This window comes from Schistocerca nitens, chromosome 1, assembly GCF_023898315.1.
Source record: "Schistocerca nitens isolate TAMUIC-IGC-003100 chromosome 1, iqSchNite1.1, whole genome shotgun sequence".
In the NCBI taxonomy this organism is placed as follows: domain Eukaryota; kingdom Metazoa; phylum Arthropoda; class Insecta; order Orthoptera; family Acrididae; genus Schistocerca; species Schistocerca nitens.
This window is the reverse complement of record NC_064614.1, coordinates 831708274-831723456: the sequence shown is the minus strand read 5'-3', so window position 1 is coordinate 831723456 and position 15183 is coordinate 831708274. Positions and strand designations below refer to the sequence as shown.

Here is a 15183-nt window from a genome sequence, read left to right as displayed (position 1 = left end):
CCTCCACCTGCAACTCAGACAACAGTTCACTCCAGCGCCAGGTGACGCCACGCGGCGCTAGGCGCCTTGTGGCGTTCCTGACGCGTGTCCACAGTGACTGGATGTCACCTCCGTCACGTGCGAGGTCGCCCTCAGTGCTGCCGCTAAGGTAGGTGGCCAAGTCGGGTCGACTTGGCTCCCTCCCCAGCCGGCGGCGCGCGGCCGTAGATAGAGTGGCCCAGGCGATGTCGCGGACGGTGGTGTCGTCGCAGTGCAGCATGCGGAAGCCGTGGACGATCGTTGAGATGTCCGCAGCGTCCGCGAGCGGCGTCAGGCCGCATCCTCCCTCTCCCAGCGCGAGGTACAGCTGTTCAGTGGACGCACGCTGTGGAAGGAAGAGCCATGATTTGACAGCCGCTTTCACTGCCTTGTCAAGTGCAGATAGCGGCCCCTTGCGTACCGCTCCGCCCCGCATGACAAAGTCAAGCCTGGGAAGGAGGAAGACACGCACAGCGTCGATCTTCTGCCAGGGAGCCAGCAGGGAAGCGTCCAGGTGCTGCAAGTCGCGTCGAATTGCCGCGATCGCATCCGTTGGCGTCTGCGCGACTTTGTACCCGGTGGGGACGCCAAGATGGAGGTAGGCGTCACCCGCACCGAGCACGGCTGGTTCTCCCCCTTGCAGGGCGAATACCGAGCCTAGTGTCTGCCGACGGCGGATGTGAAGCGTGGCACACTTCGACGGCTTGAAGGTAAGCCCGGCCCACGTCGCCGCCTCACCCACAACATTGAGGAGCGTCTGCATCGCCTCTGAATCCCGCGCCAGAAGCACGATATCGTCCGCATACGCCAGTGCACTCACACTGACGCCGCAAAGCGGAATACCACACTCATTTCTGAGCGAGGTTGCGGCGCGAAGTACCGGCTCGAGCGCGAGGTTAAAGACGATGGGCGACAGTGGACAGCCCTGCTTGACCCCCGCCAGGATCTCTATCTCCTCCGTTAGTCCGTCAGATGTACGGACACGGGTGGAGCAACCATCGTACATATCGGCAATTAGCTGATGCAATTGCTCTGGTAGTCCCATCCTGCTCAGTACTCCAAGGAGGTGAGCGTGAGGCACTGAACCGAAAGCATTCGCCAGGTCAAGCCAAGCAAAGCATGCTTGGCCTCCCCTGCGCCTTGCATCATCAATTGCCGTCTGCACAATGAAGTTGTGCTCATAGCAGCCTTCAAACGTGCGGAAGCCCTTCTGTTCTGGAGAGAGCAGGTTCAACCGCTCTGCCCAGAGAGAAGTGCGGTCCGCAACGATTGCAGCAAAGAGCTTAGAGATGGTGGAGCTCAATGCTAAAGGCCGCCAGTTCGTCACGTCCGAGACGTCCCCTTTCTTGTGGATGAGGACGGTAGTGGATACTTTCCACTGCACCGGAGTCTTCCGCTCATTCCAGCAGCGCGAGAAGATCTTAGCCAGCACATGGCAGCCAGGATCCTCACGTCGCAGGTCCGAGTAGGTGACTCCGTCTGCCCCAGGAGCAGTATTGCTCGCCTTCTGGAGCCGCTGTTGCACCTCCGTGGAGGTGATCAGCGACAGGACCTCCTCGCTGACATCAGGAGGCGTGGTGGCGGCAAAGTCCGGGACAGCAGCTGGTAAATCTGTAACAGAAAAAACAGATTTAGAATATACCCCCTTAAAGTGCTCCGTGAGCACGTTGCCATCGATTTGGCAGTACGGCGACGTCTCGCCAAGGACGCGCTGCATCGCCTTGCGCCGGTCCGCGCGGTACAGCTTCTGAATCTCAGACGCTGCACTCGCGTCGTACCGACGCTCGGCGGCCGCCGCGCGCCGTGCGCCACGTCTACCGCGCTGCCCACCGCGGCCGCGTGTAGGGGCAGGAGGAGGGGGATTGGCAGCAGCGTCGGCGCGGCCCTGGCCGCGGTGCGCTGCTGCTGGTGGCCCATCCTGTCGATCTCCGGCTGCCTGGCGTTGTGGCTTCGTCTCGGCGATCTCGGAGATGAAGTCCTCGACGACCGCGACGAATGCGTCCCATGGTTGGTTGTGGACGCTCTCCAGGGCCGCCAGCCAGCGCCGCTGCCTCTCCGTTAGCCGAGCGTCGGCCGGGGGAGGGGGGGGCGGAGCTGCCTGTGTTGCGCCCTGTTCGGAGGGTACAGGAGGGTCTGTCAGGTCAGGTGGAGGACGGGAGTTTTGCGGCGGGAGGTTGGGACTGGGACGGTCGTTACGACGTCGGCGTCTCCTCTTCTTGCTGCCATGTGTAGGAGACGCAGCTGCAGTCCCTCCGCTCACGTCGCGCCGCTCCGTCGTCTGCGTCGGTGGTGGTGCCGTGCTGCCATCTGGTGTGGGCCGCGCAGCGCTGCTGTCGGTCGCCGCGCCGATGACAGGTGGCGCAGCGGTAGCAGCAGGGGCCGGTGTAGCTCGCGCCGGTCTGGCGCTCGGGTCGGGCGCACTGCGGCTGGTGTTCGCCGCGCCGCCAACAGATGGCCCGGCGGTCGCCAGCGGCCCGCCGCCGGCGCAAGAAACACGAGGTGTAGCTCGCGCCGGCCGACCTGGCACGCCGGCTCGCCCCGGGCCGCTGTTACGCGGACTAGGTGCCCGACGGTCGCTACCAGATGGCGCAGTGGTGGTTGGCGGAGCCTGCGCCGGCCGGGCGCCTCCAGGTGTAGCTCGCGCCGGTCTGGCGCTCGGGTCGGGCGCACTGCAGCTGGTGTTCGCCGCGCCGCCAACAGATGGCCCAGCGGTCGCCCGCGCCCGGCCGCCGGCGCGAGATACACGAGGTGTAGCTCGCGCCGGCCGCCCAGACGCGTTTGCTCGCGCCGGGCCGCTGTTATGCGGACTGGGCGGTATAATGCGCCGTCGGTCCGGGGGCGGTGTTCTCCGTCCTGCAGCACGGCGTCTGTCCCTCCGTGGGGTGACTATGTGCCACTCGTTATCTGAAACAGAGGCTGTTTGTTTAGTAGCACTCCCTGCCTGAACGGAGACGGAGTGACGGGCGTCACTCGACGTGGCCGCCGGCAGGGCAGAGGAAACGCGGCGCGTGTACGTCTGCGACCGCACAAGCACCACACCGTCCGGTACATCCGTCGGGCTCGCGGCCTTTGGTGCGTCAACCAGCGGCGCGGCTGCGCCGTGAGTAACAACACCACCGGTCGCGGCAAGCGAGGCAGCCTGCCTGCCACTGTCCGCCCGCATCGCAGAGCCACCTGTTGGCGGCGTAGCGAATGCGGGCGGCAGTCCCAGGCCGGTACCCACGCTCCCGACAGATGGCGGGCGGGAGGCGCCTGCGGCAGCCGCACGACGTGGCCAGCGTACGCCACTGGGTGCAATGGCCGGCGCGGGCAGCGGCGAGCCGCGGCCTTTGCCAGACACTGCGCCTCTGGCCGGAGCGACGCGTTCGGCGGCAGGCGTCGGCAGCGTGCTGCCTTCACCTCCCGAACTTGCGCTCGGCACTCGTGGCGACGCGGTTGACGTCGCGGAGCGTATCAGCAGGGGGATGCCAGACCACCTCGGCGTGCGCACACACAGTACGCACGACGCGGGGGTAGCAACCACCGCCGTCCTGGGTGTCACCGACGCCTGCACACTCACACAGGGTGAGGGCAAGGCAGCCTGTGAACCCACCACGCTGCTGCGGGTCAGGACCGCCGCGTATGTTAAACCTAAGTCCAGCCGGTCTGTCCTACTAGCTTCGGGGACCGGACTGGGCTGTGGCCATAGCCCCTCTCTATTATCTAAGGCTAGGCGGCCTATGGTACTAGCTTCCCGAGCCGCTTTCGCCTGTGGCTTTCGCCCAGCACTAACTAAGGACGAAGGGCCTGTCCTACTAGCTTCGGGGGCCCTTGCCTGTGACCTCCCGCCGGCCGACCTCTCTGGGTGCCCCAGAGAGTCAGACACGGCATCGTGTCCCATACTCACACTCCCCCGACTGGCAGCGCCGGGGGTGGCGGACTCTGCATTGCAGGACCGCTGATGCGTCCGCAGCTTCTTCAGCTGCGGGTCGCGTCGGCCGCAAAACGCGCACTCGAAAACGGGGACCGTTTCCGGGTCGTGCAGCCTCCTGTAGTGGCGAAGAAGGGCCGAGTGGTCCTTGTACTCGCCAAAAGTTGGTCTCCCAGCAGCCTTGGTGACGAAACAGATCCGGCAGCGGAAGACGTCCGCCGGCAGCGTCACCACAAGCTCCATTGTTCAGGTCGCGGACCTGAAACAAGAGAATAAGCGCGACCGCTTCCCGGTGCAGAAATCAGCCCATATCAGCTTGTATTAAGCTGATAAGAACAGATACTACACTTTGATCTTAGCCAAAAGGCCGAGAAGCGATAAGGAAAACCCGCAGTGGAAGGGCCTAAATGCTTGCAGCGTGTGCGCTCCACATGTGGGAGTGACACACGGTGGTACGGGCCGATATGGCAACAGGCGACCGTCGAAAACATCGCAAAAGCAAGTGCCGGAAGGAACGACAATTCACGAGAGCAATCGTCAACAGCCCAGTACTAGCGTCCATGTCGAAGAGTAAACGGCGACTCCCATTTGACCGCCGCTAGCTGCCAGGGCGGTGCAGAAGCCGTGCGGCCGCCCCACAGCAGCGCCAGGCCGGCGCGAGCTACACCGGCGCGAGGCTGGCGCGAGCTACACCTAGCCGAGTGCTTACATCGTCCACCGCCTACTGCATATGTGTGTGTACACACGTATTCTGCGTGCGTGCGGCGGCGACGACGACGTTCGCGAGGAGCTAAGGTTATAACTCCAAAAAATTTAATTAAAATTATCTGTGGCCGGACCATAAGAGACGCCAACGAGGCATCTGAAGGCACTGTTGTGTGCCCCCATAAATTGCCAGCCTGGTGTAATGCGGCTGCAAGAGGGGTCCGGCTAAAGGCAAAAAAAAAAAAAAAAAATTGAATACTTGCGATAATCTAAAATTAATTTAAAGAGTACGTGGTGTGTAAGCAGCTAACTACTGGGCACATCGACAACTACGACAAGTTTTGCTATCAGCGGAATATCTGACCACTGCAGAATATTAACCCATTTCAGGCTGTGTTTTAATTAATTTTAGGTGGGCCGATCCCGGCGGTACTGCAATGCCGGGCCAACCCGCGACAGAGGTGGAGCAAGCCCCTAGCACTCCGTCATGAGCCAAAAATGAGTTTAATATTCTGGTCCTGCGATGCAGGACGTATCAGATATTAAGCTGATAAGAACAGATACTACACTTTGATCTTAGCCAAAAGGCCGAGAAGCGATAAGGAAAACCCGCAGTGGAAGGGCCTAAATGCTTGCAGCGTGTGCGCTCCACATGTGGGAGTGACACACGGTGGTACGGGCCGATATGGCAACAGGCGACCGTCGAAAACATCGCAAAAGCAAGTGCCGGAAGGAACGACAATTCACGAGAGCAATCGTCAACAGCCCAGTACTAGCGTCCATGTCGAAGAGTAAACGGCGACTCCCATTTGACCGCCGCTAGCTGCCAGGGCGGTGCAGAAGCCGTGCGGCCGCCCCACAGCAGCGCCAGGCCGGCGCGAGCTACACCGGCGCGAGGCCGGCGCGAGCTACACCTAGCCGAGTGCTTACATCGTCCACCGCCTACTGCATATGTGTGTGTACACACGTATTCTGCGTGCGTGCGGCGGCGACGACGACGTTCGCGAGGAGCTAAGGTTATAACTCCAAAAAATTTAATTAAAATTATCTGTGGCCGGACCATAAGAGACGCCAACGAGGCATCTGAAGGCACTGTTGTGTGCCCCCATAAATTGCCAGCCTGGTGTAATGCGGCTGCAAGAGGGGTCCGGCTAAAGGCAAAAAAAAAAAAAAAAAAATTGAATACTTGCGATAATCTAAAATTAATTTAAAGAGTACGTGGTGTGTAAGCAGCTAACTACTGGGCACATCGACAACTACGACAAGTTTTGCTATCAGCGGAATATCTGACCACTGCAGAATATTAACCCATTTCAGGCTGTGTTTTAATTAATTTTAGGTGGGCCGATCCCGGCGGTACTGCAATGCCGGGCCAACCCGCGACAGAGGTGGAGCAAGCCCCTAGCACTCCGTCATGAGCCAAAAATGAGTTTAATATTCTGGTCCTGCGATGCAGGACGTATCAGATATTAAGCTGATAAGAACAGATTTTTATTTATCGAGATAATTCTTAGTTACATTTCTAAGAAGTATAAATTTAAGAAAGAATATTCATGACTCTATACAATGCGAGTTTTACAGATTTATTAAGTTTAGAAAAAATTTAAGAGAAACGGTTCTAACCGTACTTAAGTATTTAATCACTATTCTAGTTCGTGGGTTAAGCCCACTACTTAAATATCATGAGGCCGCGTTAGGCGCGGATTCTTAAGTATATAACCTTAAGATTAATCCCGCGTTAGGCGCGGCCTTACTTACGTCAGACCAGGGGTAAATTGGACCTAATTTAGGGGCTATTTTATGTTTATTTGATTCATCTCCATGCCCTGACAGCACACTGCACATGCACGGCTGCCAGCGGCTGGTGCGCCACGCACGCAGGCGGGTCACACTCAGCCGGACTTCTCCCCTCTGTCCGCCTTGCGGCGGACGTCACTGGGGTGTCGTGGCAGGAGGGTGTTGCTTCCCACGCTGGCTGGAGACTGCCGGGCAGTAGGCACACGTACGGCGCCGCCCAGCACCGCGCCAACCGAGGTGGGGGCCATATTCGGCGGCCACCACGGAGGGAGGGGCACCAGGCAGCACCGCACGCACCGCTACTGACTCGGCACTGCTGCAGTGCGGCGCGAAGATGGTGTAACGCCGCAGGTCCCGCGTCGTGAAGGAGAATCTCGACACCGACGACACGAAGGCACCGACCTCGAAGTTCTCCGACGACTGCAGTCTCGAGGGTCTCGCAGCCTGACGTCAGAGCATGCCACAGTCTAGGGGGACACATACTGGCGGTGGCCAGTGATGTGTTCAACGTAGATGTCGCGGGACCACTTGATGGTGTCGGACACCATCAATCGCCGCATCAGTTGGCAGTAGCGGCTGGCGATGCCTAGGTGCCGAAGCACCGCATCGTTCTGGCGGTCCCACGCCCCCAGACTGCCGACAACCAGGGCGTCGACAGTGACGGAATAGCCGCGAGCGGTTAATCCGCGCGCAACGTCGGCGTACTTTATCCTCTTCAGTTGCCGAGCGTTGTCGAGCGCAATCCGCCTATTTTCGAAGGGGATTGTCACATCGACGATGGTCACAGTCTTCGCGGCCTCGTCAGTTATTACGAGGTCCGGACGCAGCCCACTGCTGTCCCCTATGACGGCTTGGTTGATCCTGATGTCAGGAACAGCAGTGTTTCCTCTCCTTGGCCGCCCAGCGACTGCTGTCGCGAGGCGGTTGAGGACCGCGTTGTGGCGATACTGCAGGGCTGCTGAGTGCACCATACACGCGTTGATTACGTGCGGGAGCGTCTCATTGTTGTGGCCACAGCGTCGGCAGGCTTTGTTGTTGTTTGCCCGCCCATCAAAGCGGCGACATCCGTTCAGAGGCACGACTCCGAGTCTGGCGCGATGTATAAAGCGCCAGTCTGCGAAGCGGGTGTATTTGCCTCCCGCTATGAAGTGGTTGGACGCTGTGGACTCCCTGGTGCACTCGAACACCTTCCCCTGGTCCGGTTTTCTGAGTAGGATGTGGCGCAGGCGCTGTCTCAGACACTCGCGGAGCGTCCGCGAGAGAAGACGTTTGGCGCCCCCTCCCACCCGGACATGCTCGACGCCAGTGTTGACGGTGCGTCCCACGCTGTCATCATCGTGTTGCGGTCCATCGCCGCCATCTTCGAGGTGTCGTGTAGTCCCAAGCGCCGTCCTCTCCGTGGCCGGCTGCGTCACCCCTCCGATGCCGCCGTGTTCCGCGTCGTCTGCGATGGCGGGTCGGCCGCCGACCTCCACCTGCAACTCAGACAACAGTTCACTCCAGCGCCAGGTGACGCCACGCGGCGCTAGGCGCCTTGTGGCGTTCCTGACGCGTGTCCACAGTGACTGGATGTCACCTCCGTCACGTGCGAGGTCGCCCTCAGTGCTGCCGCTAAGGTAGGTGGCCAAGTCGGGTCGACTTGGCTCCCTCCCCAGCCGGCGGCGCGCGGCCGTAGATAGAGTGGCCCAGGCGATGTCGCGGACGGTGGTGTCGTCGCAGTGCAGCATGCGGAAGCCGTGGACGATCGTTGAGATGTCCGCAGCGTCCGCGAGCGGCGTCAGGCCGCATCCTCCCTCTCCCAGCGCGAGGTACAGCTGTTCAGTGGACGCACGCTGTGGAAGGAAGAGCCATGATTTGACAGCCGCTTTCACTGCCTTGTCAAGTGCAGATAGCGGCCCCTTGCGTACCGCTCCGCCCCGCATGACAAAGTCAAGCCTGGGAAGGAGGAAGACACGCACAGCGTCGATCTTCTGCCAGGGAGCCAGCAGGGAAGCGTCCAGGTGCTGCAAGTCGCGTCGAATTGCCGCGATCGCATCCGTTGGCGTCTGCGCGACTTTGTACCCGGTGGGGACGCCAAGATGGAGGTAGGCGTCACCCGCACCGAGCACGGCTGGTTCTCCCCCTTGCAGGGCGAATACCGAGCCTAGTGTCTGCCGACGGCGGATGTGAAGCGTGGCACACTTCGACGGCTTGAAGGTAAGCCCGGCCCACGTCGCCGCCTCACCCACAACATTGAGGAGCGTCTGCATCGCCTCTGAATCCCGCGCCAGAAGCACGATATCGTCCGCATACGCCAGTGCACTCACACTGACGCCGCAAAGCGGAATACCACACTCATTTCTGAGCGAGGTTGCGGCGCGAAGTACCGGCTCGAGCGCGAGGTTAAAGACGATGGGCGACAGTGGACAGCCCTGCTTGACCCCCGCCAGGATCTCTATCTCCTCCGTTAGTCCGTCAGATGTACGGACACGGGTGGAGCAACCATCGTACATATCGGCAATTAGCTGATGCAATTGCTCTGGTAGTCCCATCCTGCTCAGTACTCCAAGGAGGTGAGCGTGAGGCACTGAACCGAAAGCATTCGCCAGGTCAAGCCAAGCAAAGCATGCTTGGCCTCCCCTGCGCCTTGCATCATCAATTGCCGTCTGCACAATGAAGTTGTGCTCATAGCAGCCTTCAAACGTGCGGAAGCCCTTCTGTTCTGGAGAGAGCAGGTTCAACCGCTCTGCCCAGAGAGAAGTGCGGTCCGCAACGATTGCAGCAAAGAGCTTAGAGATGGTGGAGCTCAATGCTAAAGGCCGCCAGTTCGTCACGTCCGAGACGTCCCCTTTCTTGTGGATGAGGACGGTAGTGGATACTTTCCACTGCACCGGAGTCTTCCGCTCATTCCAGCAGCGCGAGAAGATCTTAGCCAGCACATGGCAGCCAGGATCCTCACGTCGCAGGTCCGAGTAGGTGACTCCGTCTGCCCCAGGAGCAGTATTGCTCGCCTTCTGGAGCCGCTGTTGCACCTCCGTGGAGGTGATCAGCGACAGGACCTCCTCGCTGACATCAGGAGGCGTGGTGGCGGCAAAGTCCGGGACAGCAGCTGGTAAATCTGTAACAGAAAAAACAGATTTAGAATATACCCCCTTAAAGTGCTCCGTGAGCACGTTGCCATCGATTTGGCAGTACGGCGACGTCTCGCCAAGGACGCGCTGCATCGCCTTGCGCCGGTCCGCGCGGTACAGCTTCTGAATCTCAGACGCTGCACTCGCGTCGTACCGACGCTCGGCGGCCGCCGCGCGCCGTGCGCCACGTCTACCGCGCTGCCCACCGCGGCCGCGTGTAGGGGCAGGAGGAGGGGGATTGGCAGCAGCGTCGGCGCGGCCCTGGCCGCGGTGCGCTGCTGCTGGTGGCCCATCCTGTCGATCTCCGGCTGCCTGGCGTTGTGGCTTCGTCTCGGCGATCTCGGAGATGAAGTCCTCGACGACCGCGACGAATGCGTCCCATGGTTGGTTGTGGACGCTCTCCAGGGCCGCCAGCCAGCGCCGCTGCCTCTCCGTTAGCCGAGCGTCGGCCGGGGGAGGGGGGGGCGGAGCTGCCTGTGTTGCGCCCTGTTCGGAGGGTACAGGAGGGTCTGTCAGGTCAGGTGGAGGACGGGAGTTTTGCGGCGGGAGGTTGGGACTGGGACGGTCGTTACGACGTCGGCGTCTCCTCTTCTTGCTGCCATGTGTAGGAGACGCAGCTGCAGTCCCTCCGCTCACGTCGCGCCGCTCCGTCGTCTGCGTCGGTGGTGGTGCCGTGCTGCCATCTGGTGTGGGCCGCGCAGCGCTGCTGTCGGTCGCCGCGCCGATGACAGGTGGCGCAGCGGTAGCAGCAGGGGCCGGTGTAGCTCGCGCCGGTCTGGCGCTCGGGTCGGGCGCACTGCGGCTGGTGTTCGCCGCGCCGCCAACAGATGGCCCGGCGGTCGCCAGCGGCCCGCCGCCGGCGCAAGAAACACGAGGTGTAGCTCGCGCCGGCCGACCTGGCACGCCGGCTCGCCCCGGGCCGCTGTTACGCGGACTAGGTGCCCGACGGTCGCTACCAGATGGCGCAGTGGTGGTTGGCGGAGCCTGCGCCGGCCGGGCGCCTCCAGGTGTAGCTCGCGCCGGTCTGGCGCTCGGGTCGGGCGCACTGCAGCTGGTGTTCGCCGCGCCGCCAACAGATGGCCCAGCGGTCGCCCGCGCCCGGCCGCCGGCGCGAGATACACGAGGTGTAGCTCGCGCCGGCCGCCCAGACGCGTTTGCTCGCGCCGGGCCGCTGTTATGCGGACTGGGCGGTATAATGCGCCGTCGGTCCGGGGGCGGTGTTCTCCGTCCTGCAGCACGGCGTCTGTCCCTCCGTGGGGTGACTATGTGCCACTCGTTATCTGAAACAGAGGCTGTTTGTTTAGTAGCACTCCCTGCCTGAACGGAGACGGAGTGACGGGCGTCACTCGACGTGGCCGCCGGCAGGGCAGAGGAAACGCGGCGCGTGTACGTCTGCGACCGCACAAGCACCACACCGTCCGGTACATCCGTCGGGCTCGCGGCCTTTGGTGCGTCAACCAGCGGCGCGGCTGCGCCGTGAGTAACACCACCGGTCGCGGCAAGCGAGGCAGCCTGCCTGCCACTGTCCGCCCGCATCGCAGAGCCACCTGTTGGCGGCGTAGCGAATGCGGGCGGCAGTCCCAGGCCGGTACCCACGCTCCCGACAGATGGCGGGCGGGAGGCGCCTGCGGCAGCCGCACGACGTGGCCAGCGTACGCCACTGGGTGCAATGGCCGGCGCGGGCAGCGGCGAGCCGCGGCCTTTGCCAGACACTGCGCCTCTGGCCGGAGCGACGCGTTCGGCGGCAGGCGTCGGCAGCGTGCTGCCTTCACCTCCCGAACTTGCGCTCGGCACTCGTGGCGACGCGGTTGACGTCGCGGAGCGTATCAGCAGGGGGATGCCAGACCACCTCGGCGTGCGCACACACAGTACGCACGACGCGGGGGTAGCAACCACCGCCGTCCTGGGTGTCACCGACGCCTGCACACTCACACAGGGTGAGGGCAAGGCAGCCTGTGAACCCACCACGCTGCTGCGGGTCAGGACCGCCGCGTATGTTAAACCTAAGTCCAGCCGGTCTGTCCTACTAGCTTCGGGGACCGGACTGGGCTGTGGCCATAGCCCCTCTCTATTATCTAAGGCTAGGCGGCCTATGGTACTAGCTTCCCGAGCCGCTTTCGCCTGTGGCTTTCGCCCAGCACTAACTAAGGACGAAGGGCCTGTCCTACTAGCTTCGGGGGCCCTTGCCTGTGACCTCCCGCCGGCCGACCTCTCTGGGTGCCCCAGAGAGTCAGACACGGCATCGTGTCCCATACTCACACTCCCCCGACTGGCAGCGCCGGGGGTGGCGGACTCTGCATTGCAGGACCGCTGATGCGTCCGCAGCTTCTTCAGCTGCGGGTCGCGTCGGCCGCAAAACGCGCACTCGAAAACGGGGACCGTTTCCGGGTCGTGCAGCCTCCTGTAGTGGCGAAGAAGGGCCGAGTGGTCCTTGTACTCGCCAAAAGTTGGTCTCCCAGCAGCCTTGGTGACGAAACAGATCCGGCAGCGGAAGACGTCCGCCGGCAGCGTCACCACAAGCTCCATTGTTCAGGTCGCGGACCTGAAACAAGAGAATAAGCGCGACCGCTTCCCGGTGCAGAAATCAGCCCATATTAGCTTGTATTAAGCTGATAAGAACAGATACTACACTTTGATCTTAGCCAAAAGGCCGAGAAGCGATAAGGAAAACCCGCAGTGGAAGGGCCTAAATGCTTGCAGCGTGTGCGCTCCACATGTGGGAGTGACACACGGTGGTACGGGCCGATATGGCAACAGGCGACCGTCGAAAACATCGCAAAAGCAAGTGCCGGAAGGAACGACAATTCACGAGAGCAATCGTCAACAGCCCAGTACTAGCGTCCATGTCGAAGAGTAAACGGCGACTCCCATTTGACCGCCGCTAGCTGCCAGGGCGGTGCAGAAGCCGTGCGGCCGCCCCACAGCAGCGCCAGGCCGGCGCGAGCTACACCGGCGCGAGGCCGGCGCGAGCTACACCTAGCCGAGTGCTTACATCGTCCACCGCCTACTGCATATGTGTGTGTACACACGTATTCTGCGTGCGTGCGGCGGCGACGACGACGTTCGCGAGGAGCTAAGGTTATAACTCCAAAAAATTTAATTAAAATTATCTGTGGCCGGACCATAAGAGACGCCAACGAGGCATCTGAAGGCACTGTTGTGTGCCCCCATAAATTGCCAGCCTGGTGTAATGCGGCTGCAAGAGGGGTCCGGCTAAAGGCAAAAAAAAAAAAAAAAAAAAATTGAATACTTGCGATAATCTAAAATTAATTTAAAGAGTACGTGGTGTGTAAGCAGCTAACTACTGGGCACATCGACAACTACGACAAGTTTTGCTATCAGCGGAATATCTGACCACTGCAGAATATTAACCCATTTCAGGCTGTGTTTTAATTAATTTTAGGTGGGCCGATCCCGGCGGTACTGCAATGCCGGGCCAACCCGCGACAGAGGTGGAGCAAGCCCCTAGCACTCCGTCATGAGCCAAAAATGAGTTTAATATTCTGGTCCTGCGATGCAGGACGTATCAGATATTAAGCTGATAAGAACAGATACTACACTTTGATCTTAGCCAAAAGGCCGAGAAGCGATAAGGAAAACCCGCAGTGGAAGGGCCTAAATGCTTGCAGCGTGTGCGCTCCACATGTGGGAGTGACACACGGTGGTACGGGCCGATATGGCAACAGGCGACCGTCGAAAACATCGCAAAAGCAAGTGCCGGAAGGAACGACAATTCACGAGAGCAATCGTCAACAGCCCAGTACTAGCGTCCATGTCGAAGAGTAAACGGCGACTCCCATTTGACCGCCGCTAGCTGCCAGGGCGGTGCAGAAGCCGTGCGGCCGCCCCACAGCAGCGCCAGGCCGGCGCGAGCTACACCGGCGCGAGGCCGGCGCGAGCTACACCTAGCCGAGTGCTTACATCGTCCACCGCCTACTGCATATGTGTGTGTACACACGTATTCTGCGTGCGTGCGGCGGCGACGACGACGTTCGCGAGGAGCTAAGGTTATAACTCCAAAAAATTTAATTAAAATTATCTGTGGCCGGACCATAAGAGACGCCAACGAGGCATCTGAAGGCACTGTTGTGTGCCCCCATAAATTGCCAGCCTGGTGTAATGCGGCTGCAAGAGGGGTCCGGCTAAAGGCAAAAAAAAAAAAAAAATTGAATACTTGCGATAATCTAAAATTAATTTAAAGAGTACGTGGTGTGTAAGCAGCTAACTACTGGGCACATCGACAACTACGACAAGTTTTGCTATCAGCGGAATATCTGACCACTGCAGAATATTAACCCATTTCAGGCTGTGTTTTAATTAATTTTAGGTGGGCCGATCCCGGCGGTACTGCAATGCCGGGCCAACCCGCGACAGAGGTGGAGCAAGCCCCTAGCACTCCGTCATGAGCCAAAAATGAGTTTAATATTCTGGTCCTGCGATGCAGGACGTATCAGATATTAAGCTGATAAGAACAGATTTTTATTTATCGAGATAATTCTTAGTTACATTTTTAAGAAGTATAAATTTAAGAAAGAATATTCATGACTCTATACAATGCGAGTTTTACAGATTTATTAAGTTTAGAAAAAATTTAAGAGAAACGGTTCTAACCGTACTTAAGTATTTAATCACTATTCTAGTTCGTGGGTTAAGCCCACTACTTAAATATCATGAGGCCGCGTTAGGCGCGGATTCTTAAGTATATAACCTTAAGATTAATCCCGCGTTAGGCGCGGCCTTACTTACGTCAGACCAGGGGTAAATTGGACCTAATTTAGGGGCTATTTTATGTTTATTTGATTCATCTCCATGCCCTGACAGCACACTGCACATGCACGGCTGCCAGCGGCTGGTGCGCCACGCACGCAGGCGGGTCACACTCAGCCGGACTTCTCCCCTCTGTCCGCCTTGCGGCGGACGTCACTGGGGTGTCGTGGCAGGAGGGTGTTGCTTCCCACGCTGGCTGGAGACTGCCGGGCAGTAGGCACACGTACGGCGCCGCCCAGCACCGCGCCAACCGAGGTGGGGGCCATATTCGGCGGCCACCACGGAGGGAGGGGCACCAGGCAGCACCGCACGCACCGCTACTGACTCGGCACTGCTGCAGTGCGGCGCGAAGATGGTGTAACGCCGCAGGTCCCGCGTCGTGAAGGAGAATCTCGACACCGACGACACGAAGGCACCGACCTCGAAGTTCTCCGACGACTGCAGTCTCGAGGGTCTCGCAGCCTGACGTCAGAGCATGCCACAGTCTAGGGGGACACATACTGGCGGTGGCCAGTGATGTGTTCAACGTAGATGTCGCGGGACCACTTGATGGTGTCGGACACCATCAATCGCCGCATCAGTTGGCAGTAGCGGCTGGCGATGCCTAGGTGCCGAAGCACCGCATCGTTCTGGCGGTCCCACGCCCCCAGACTGCCGACAACCAGGGCGTCGACAGTGACGGAATAGCCGCGAGCGGTTAATCCGCGCGCAACGTCGGCGTACTTTATCCTCTTCAGTTGCCGAGCGTTGTCGAGCGCAATCCGCCTATTTTCGAAGGGGATTGTCACATCGACGATGGTCACAGTCTTCGCGGCCTCGTCAGTTATTACGAGGTCCGGACGCAGCCCACTGCTGTCCCCTATGACGGCTTGGTTG

General features: G+C 60.1%; 1 protein-coding gene, 2 non-coding genes and 4 pseudogenes across 3 annotated transcripts in view; all 7 read right to left on the bottom strand.

The window, feature by feature from the left end:
• LOC126206573 (uncharacterized) overlaps positions 1-15183 on the bottom strand; it is a 58010-nt gene that overhangs the window by 28049 nt on the left and 14778 nt on the right. The window lies entirely within an intron of this gene.
• LOC126204780 (U2 spliceosomal RNA) lies at positions 4196-4307 on the bottom strand (annotated as a pseudogene).
• On the bottom strand, positions 5041-5233 carry LOC126204413 (U2 spliceosomal RNA). The gene has a single exon (XR_007540496.1). It is a non-coding gene; the product is annotated as a U2 spliceosomal RNA (small nuclear RNA).
• Positions 5968-6141, bottom strand: LOC126204669 (U2 spliceosomal RNA; annotated as a pseudogene).
• Positions 11984-12202, bottom strand: LOC126204824 (U2 spliceosomal RNA; annotated as a pseudogene).
• On the bottom strand, positions 12939-13131 carry LOC126204400 (U2 spliceosomal RNA). The gene has a single exon (XR_007540495.1). It is a non-coding gene; the product is annotated as a U2 spliceosomal RNA (small nuclear RNA).
• On the bottom strand, positions 13863-14077 carry LOC126204592 (U2 spliceosomal RNA; annotated as a pseudogene).